The sequence below is a fragment of the Apium graveolens genome, chromosome 8 (genome assembly GCF_009905375.1).
Source record: "Apium graveolens cultivar Ventura chromosome 8, ASM990537v1, whole genome shotgun sequence".
Classification (NCBI taxonomy): domain Eukaryota; kingdom Viridiplantae; phylum Streptophyta; class Magnoliopsida; order Apiales; family Apiaceae; genus Apium; species Apium graveolens.
This window is the reverse complement of record NC_133654.1, coordinates 203,084,092-203,090,459: the sequence shown is the minus strand read 5'-3', so window position 1 is coordinate 203,090,459 and position 6,368 is coordinate 203,084,092. Positions and strand designations below refer to the sequence as shown.

Genomic DNA, 6,368 nt, shown 5'->3' with positions numbered 1-6,368 from the left:
GGGCTGTGTCGAAGACTCCGGCCACCTTTTCGGCGAGTCAGGGCGACGACTGCATAAATTGCAGTTTAGCCCCCTGACTTTTGGAGATGGTGACCTTTAGTCACCCAGTTTTAAAAAATTACAAATGAGTCCCTAGAGTTTCTAATATTTTCAAATTTGAGATTCTGGTTTCAAAAACTTATAAAAATCAGACTCTTATTTTAAAACCTTGTAGATATTATATTTCTGTTTATAAATATTTTCAGAAATGGTTTTCAATTATTTAAATTTCCAAAATTTATTATTTAATTATTCTGGAAATTATTTTAATTCTAAAATAAATCTTAATTAATTAGTTAATTAATTTTAGTTGATAATTAGTAATTTAATTAGTCAATTGATTAATTAATTTGATTAATTATTAATTAATTTTAATTGATTACTTAATTAGATTTAATTGATTATTTTTTATTTAAAAATTCCGAAAAATAGTTCGAGCTTTAAAATATTATTTTAAATTATGTTCGAAACTCGATAATTATTATTAAATTATTTTAAAGACAAATTCGGGTGTTTGAGCCCTATTATTTAATTATTAAATGATTCAGAGACCCATTTTAATTCCAAAAAATGTTCAAAAATTCATATTAAATAAACCGTTCGTCCGTTTAATACGAAACGAACGCGTACAGACTCAGAAAAATATTCTGCTTTCAATAAAAATACTTTCGAGACACAAAATCCTTTTGTTTCGAAAGGTTTCTTGTTTTACAAGTCATTCTGAGTCAATTATTGATCGATAAATCATATTTTTGACCCGATTTCAGTTTTAAAATGTACCAAGTCGAACCTTTTGACGAACTGAGGCGTGTGTTATATGAATTATGTGATATGTGAGTTATGTGTTTACGTGTTATATGAATTATGTGCATATGTGGATCAAGAGTCTTGTGTTTTTCTGTTATATTTATGTGTGGGCTATCGTATGGGTAGACGATAAGGTATTGACGCAGTTCGTTGAGTGATTATCATTTAGACGATTAAAGTTATATCTTTTAATTATAGATGCGGATCATTCGAGTTGATCAGGACAAGACGTTGGATAAAGAATGAGATGGAATGATATTGGGTATCTGGCTTCTAGCAATTGCAGGAGCAGCATATCAGTAAAGTGTTGAAAAGAATAGATGCGTCTTTGCGAGTGTGACTAACTGCTAAAAACCCCAAAGGAAAGTATCCCTATCATCACTTATTGTTCAAGTGATAGTTATTTTAAATCTTCTTATGCAAGTATTGCTTTCCCTATTCTCAGTTCTGAATAGATAAATGTTTTACATATCGCTGAAATAAATGATTATGTTTATGCAAGTACTTATCTGTTATTCTATGTTCAGAATAGTCAAGTGTTTTACTTATCCAACTATCGGATTTATAAATGTTTTGGGTTTTGAGAAAAATGAGTTGGTTTTGCGAGTATTCCTGCCCAAGTAAATGGGGGAATAAAAGTTTATAAGGGTGTTGAGTATTATGACCCCTTTCAATAAAACATTTTTAAGATTGGATGGTTGCGTAAGAGGCCGTGGCGGCGGTCCAGCATGAGCTATGTGTTATACGGGATATAACACCTTGCTAGGCCGATATGTGCCTTGGGTACCCCTTTGTTTAGTTGTATATGCTTCGGCATACCGGTGTTGCTCCGCGTCTGATCACCGGTGGCAACACACCGTCGTTCGAGGATTTCAATCTAAATTATCATATTACTTTTGATAATCATAGAATAAATGATTTATCAACTGCTTCTGTTTTTGGATTAATGGTGAAATGCAGTTTTGGATTCAGTTTCTGCTTGATGTGGATATTTAGGTTGTTGTTAAATATCAAAGGTGGTATTAGTATAGATGATTGATGTTGACTTCAGTATGGGATGTTGTGAGCATCAAAGTTCATATTGATATCTAATTTGATATGACAACAAAATGAGTATTAGTATCAAGAGTTCAGTTTTAAATAAAGTTTATGATTCATTCCATAGTCATTGTTTCGTGTTATTGTTGTTTACGATATTTCCGTAAAAACTGCTTTACGAGTTTTATTCTCGTCAAGATTCAAAGTATTACTGAAGCATTTTTGCTCAAAAATATCAAAATGGTTTTGAATACAATTAAGGAATCAATTATGGGGTTCCTCAACTAAAATTTTATGATTCAGCAATTGTGATTTTAAATGTTCTGCTCTAATGCAGATGTCGGTTTTATATCAAAAGACCCTATATATGTCATAATGATCTTGCTGAGCATTTCTTTCGCTCATACTTGCCTGTTTTCAAATTTAACCTCCAGTTAGGATTAGCTTGCGCTGTTTAGCTGCGTAATTTGAGGAAGCAAAGAAGAAGCTTTTGGAAGGTGGTTGGTCTAGGGTTTGCGAATTAATGTAAGTTCTTTTATGTAAAGTTGTTTATATTATATTATATTATAGTTGTATATTTTATTTGGGCCTAGTATACTTCATTTCGAAGTTATACTAGTGGGTTTAGTTTTGAATTGGAATTTATTGAAAAGAGTTTTAAAAGAAAGTGAAAAATTTATTTGTGGAATTAGGATATCTTGTTGCTAGAACTGTAACCTTAAAAGATCTTGGATTAGTTGGGGTCATAGATGATAAATATCTTCCTCTGGCATTTAATTATTAATTTAACAGCTTAATTTGGATTGAGGTTTTATAGTGATGACCAAATCCTCTAACCCCAGATTTGGGGGCGTTACACTATCACTACACTCGCATCAATATCACATATTAATCGATTAAGCAACACAAAGGGATCATGGCATATGCATGAAAATGCAACTACATGGACTCAACTAATAACACAAACAAATATGCAAACAAATATGTCCTAAATGAACAATCATGCAAAAATATGAATGAACTACAACTAAACATGCAATATGAATCTATATGAATCTATATAGACACACACACTACTTATCCTTACATTAACACCCCCAAACTTAAAATTTTCAATGTCCTCATTGAAGGTAATAATAAGGATTTCAAGCATACCTAATTAGCGGGAGAGTCACCCTCGTCGAGTGGAGGATCAGGTGGTCAATCAACCTCGTCATCAGTGTCTCGAACAATAGTACCGAAAGCGTGTGTCAAATCTTCAGCAAAATATCAGTGGATGACATGCATGGCCTCCATACGCCTATTCAATCTTCTATACTGTGCATCACCAACACCAGTCCTATCAACTACCTGTTGCACATGAGAAGAACCCTCTGTAGGCACGGGAATATCCGTCCAGCCACTCTCTACATCATCAAAAATATATCCCAATCCCTTATCATGGGGTGCACCTAAGAATGAATAACTCAAGTGATCTGGCATTCAGTTGAGCTCAAGTGTGGGAGCTTCTTGAATAAATGGTTCAAAACGCTCTTGAGAAATTTTCAGCTCTGCTAACCCAAGAGAATCGAATGGCATATCAAACTTCCTCATCCATGGAGGTGCATTCAAATCCTGCAATTGCTCTGCTCCTTCTTTATCTTTAATAACTGATTCCCCTATTAAGGATCTCTCTAAGGTATCTGACTTTGACAATTGCTCAGGCTCTGAATTTACTATAGAGTCAACCCACTCTACTTTAAAGCACTCCTCTTTAGTTATGGGTAACTTTATTTCCTTGAACACATTAAAAGTGACCTTTTGATCATAACCCTTCATCGAAAGCTCTCCTTTTTGCACATCGATCATAGTTCGGCTGTAGCCAAGAATGCTCTTCCCAAGATAATGGGAATCTTCTTATCTTCCTCGAAATCAACAATTACAAAGTCAGCAGGGAAGATGAGTTTATCCACCTTGACCAAGACATCCTCCACTATACATTATGGGTAAGCGATGGAACGGTCAGCTAGTTGCAATGACATGTATGTTGGTTTCGGATCAGGCAAACCAAGCTTCTTGAAGATAGATAAGGGCATCCGATTGATGCTAGCTCCTAAATCACATAAACACTTGTCGAACGATAAGTTTCCGATGGTGCAAGAAATAGTGAAGCTTCCAGGATCTTTAAGCTTCGGAGGCAACTTCTGTTGCAGCACAACACTGCTTTCCTCCGTTAGAGCAACGGTCTCTAAGTCATCAAGCTTCACTTTCTGAAAGAGAATACCTTTCATAAACCTCGCATAGCTAGGCATCTGTTCAAGAGCTTCAGCGAAAGGTATGTTGATATGAAGTTTCTTGAACACCTCTAAAACCTTCTCAAACTGCTTATCCAGTTTTTTCTTCTGCAGCCTCTTAGGAAAAGGAGGTGGAGGTTAGATATGTTTCTCCCTGTATTACCCTTAATAGGAGTGTGTTCCACAGTAGTCTTCCTTGGTTCCACCTCTGCTTCCTTTTGCACTTCTTCTTCAGCCACAACTGCATTTTCTGAAACTTGAGATTTTTCAGGCTCTTTGTCCTACTGAATTTGGGGGCTTGCGACCTTTCCTGGCCTCAAGGTGATGGCGTTCACCTGTTCTTCAACTTCCCTCTTTCCTGGATTTGTTTCTATATCACTAGGAAGCGTTCCTGGTGGTCGATTCAATAAGGCATTAGCAATTTTCCCTATTTGGTTCTCCAGAGTCTTGATAGAAACAGCCTGACTTTGGCATATAAGAGCCTGGTTTTTGCACATAAGCCACAACTCCTCCAATTCAGATTTTTCATTCGAAGATAGACATGCACCATGAGTTTGTTGTTTTGGTGTAATTTGTTGCTGAAAACCATGAGGGTTGAATAGCTTATTTCTAAACTGCTGGAACGGCTGTTGCATCGCATTCTGATTGTTGCTCCAGCTGAAGTTAGGATGATTCCAGTTGTTAGGATGATAAGTGTAAAGAACTGGTTGTTGCGATCTCTGAAAGTTGCTCACAAACTGAGCTGAGTCACTAGATATAGCGCATTGCTCCATCATATGCGGACCTGCACACAGCTCATAAACACTAATTATCTACTTAACACCATAGTTAGCCAGAGAATCGATCTTCATAGATAACGCCTTTAGTTGAGCAGTGATAGCCATAGATGTATCCACTTTAAGAACTCCTGCTACCTTGCTCTGTGGACATCTATGGGTTGGATACTGATATTCATTAGCAGCCATCAGTTCAATTAGATCATAAGCTTCCTCATAGCTCTTTGCCCATAATGCTCCGCCTGATGCTGAATCGAGCATGGGTCTGGACTGTGCTCCCAACCCATTGTAAAAACAATTGATGATCATCCAATCAGGCATTCCATGATGAGGACACTTCCTAAGCATCTCCTTGTAGCGCTTCCAAGCTTCACATAGTGATTCTCCCGTTTGCTGTGCAAATTGAGTAATAGCATTCCTAAGTGCAGTTGTCTTCGCCATAGGGAAGAATTTAGTAAGAAACTTCTGAGCAAGATCTTCCCAAGTAGTAATCGAACTAGCTGGTAGAGAGTGTAACCAGCTCTTAGCCTTGTCCCTCAGAGAGAATGGGAACAGTCTCAGCTTCACAGCATCTTCAGAAACACCGTTGAACTTGAAGGTGTCGCAGATCTCAATGAAATCCCTATTGTGCATATTGGGATCTTTAGTTGGAGAATCCCAAACTGGATTGAATTCTGCACCCATTGAATTATGCCAGGCTTTATCTCAAAGTTATTAGCTGTGATAGCTGGCCGAACAATGCTAGATTGAAGATCATTGATCTTGGGTTGAGAAAAATCCATCAAGGCTTTCGTTCATGCTGCTGGATCTCCCATTGTACTGAGTACCTAAAACACAAACAAATAAACTGTGAGAGTAAAAGAGTCTGAGTCAGTGAACTTTAACGACCATTGATGACAAGCACATAAACTAAAAATTAACACCGAGTTCCCGGCAGCGGCGCCAAAAACTTATTAGGAAAAAAACACGCGCTAATATTCACGCAAGTATACGCGTTCGCAAGTAGTATAAGATAGAAATCAGATTCATTCCCACAGAGACTGGTTTAGGTTAAGTTCAATTTATGCACCTATGCAACAATGTATGGTTATCGCTTAATGCTAAGACAAATAACAAATTGGGTTTTTATTAAACTAAGAGATTATACTAAATAACATTAACTAAGAGAATTGAGGTTGAATTACTATATATGACAAACATGGAATTCTAACTTCATTACTACTTCATTCCAAGTCATTGTTCTTAACCTTAGCATGTGATGGTGATGACACTAATCAGATAACACGAAACTAGTAAACGCCAACTTTCGTTGTACGAATACCCTACTACCAAGTATCCATAAAAGAGATAGAAGTTGAACAGACACCAATTATGCTTAGTCCTTATATGTCTATAAGAATTAAAAACATAAAGATTTAAGCACAAGTTATCTATC

At 36.4% G+C, this 6,368-nt stretch overlaps 1 non-coding gene across 1 annotated transcript; it reads left to right on the top strand.

Moving 5' to 3' along the window:
* The first annotated feature begins 5,252 nt into the window (after positions 1-5,252).
* Positions 5,253-5,359, top strand: LOC141682056 (small nucleolar RNA R71). The gene has a single exon (XR_012559461.1). It is a non-coding gene; the product is annotated as a small nucleolar RNA R71 (small nucleolar RNA).
* The last annotated feature ends 1,009 nt before the right edge of the window (positions 5,360-6,368 follow it).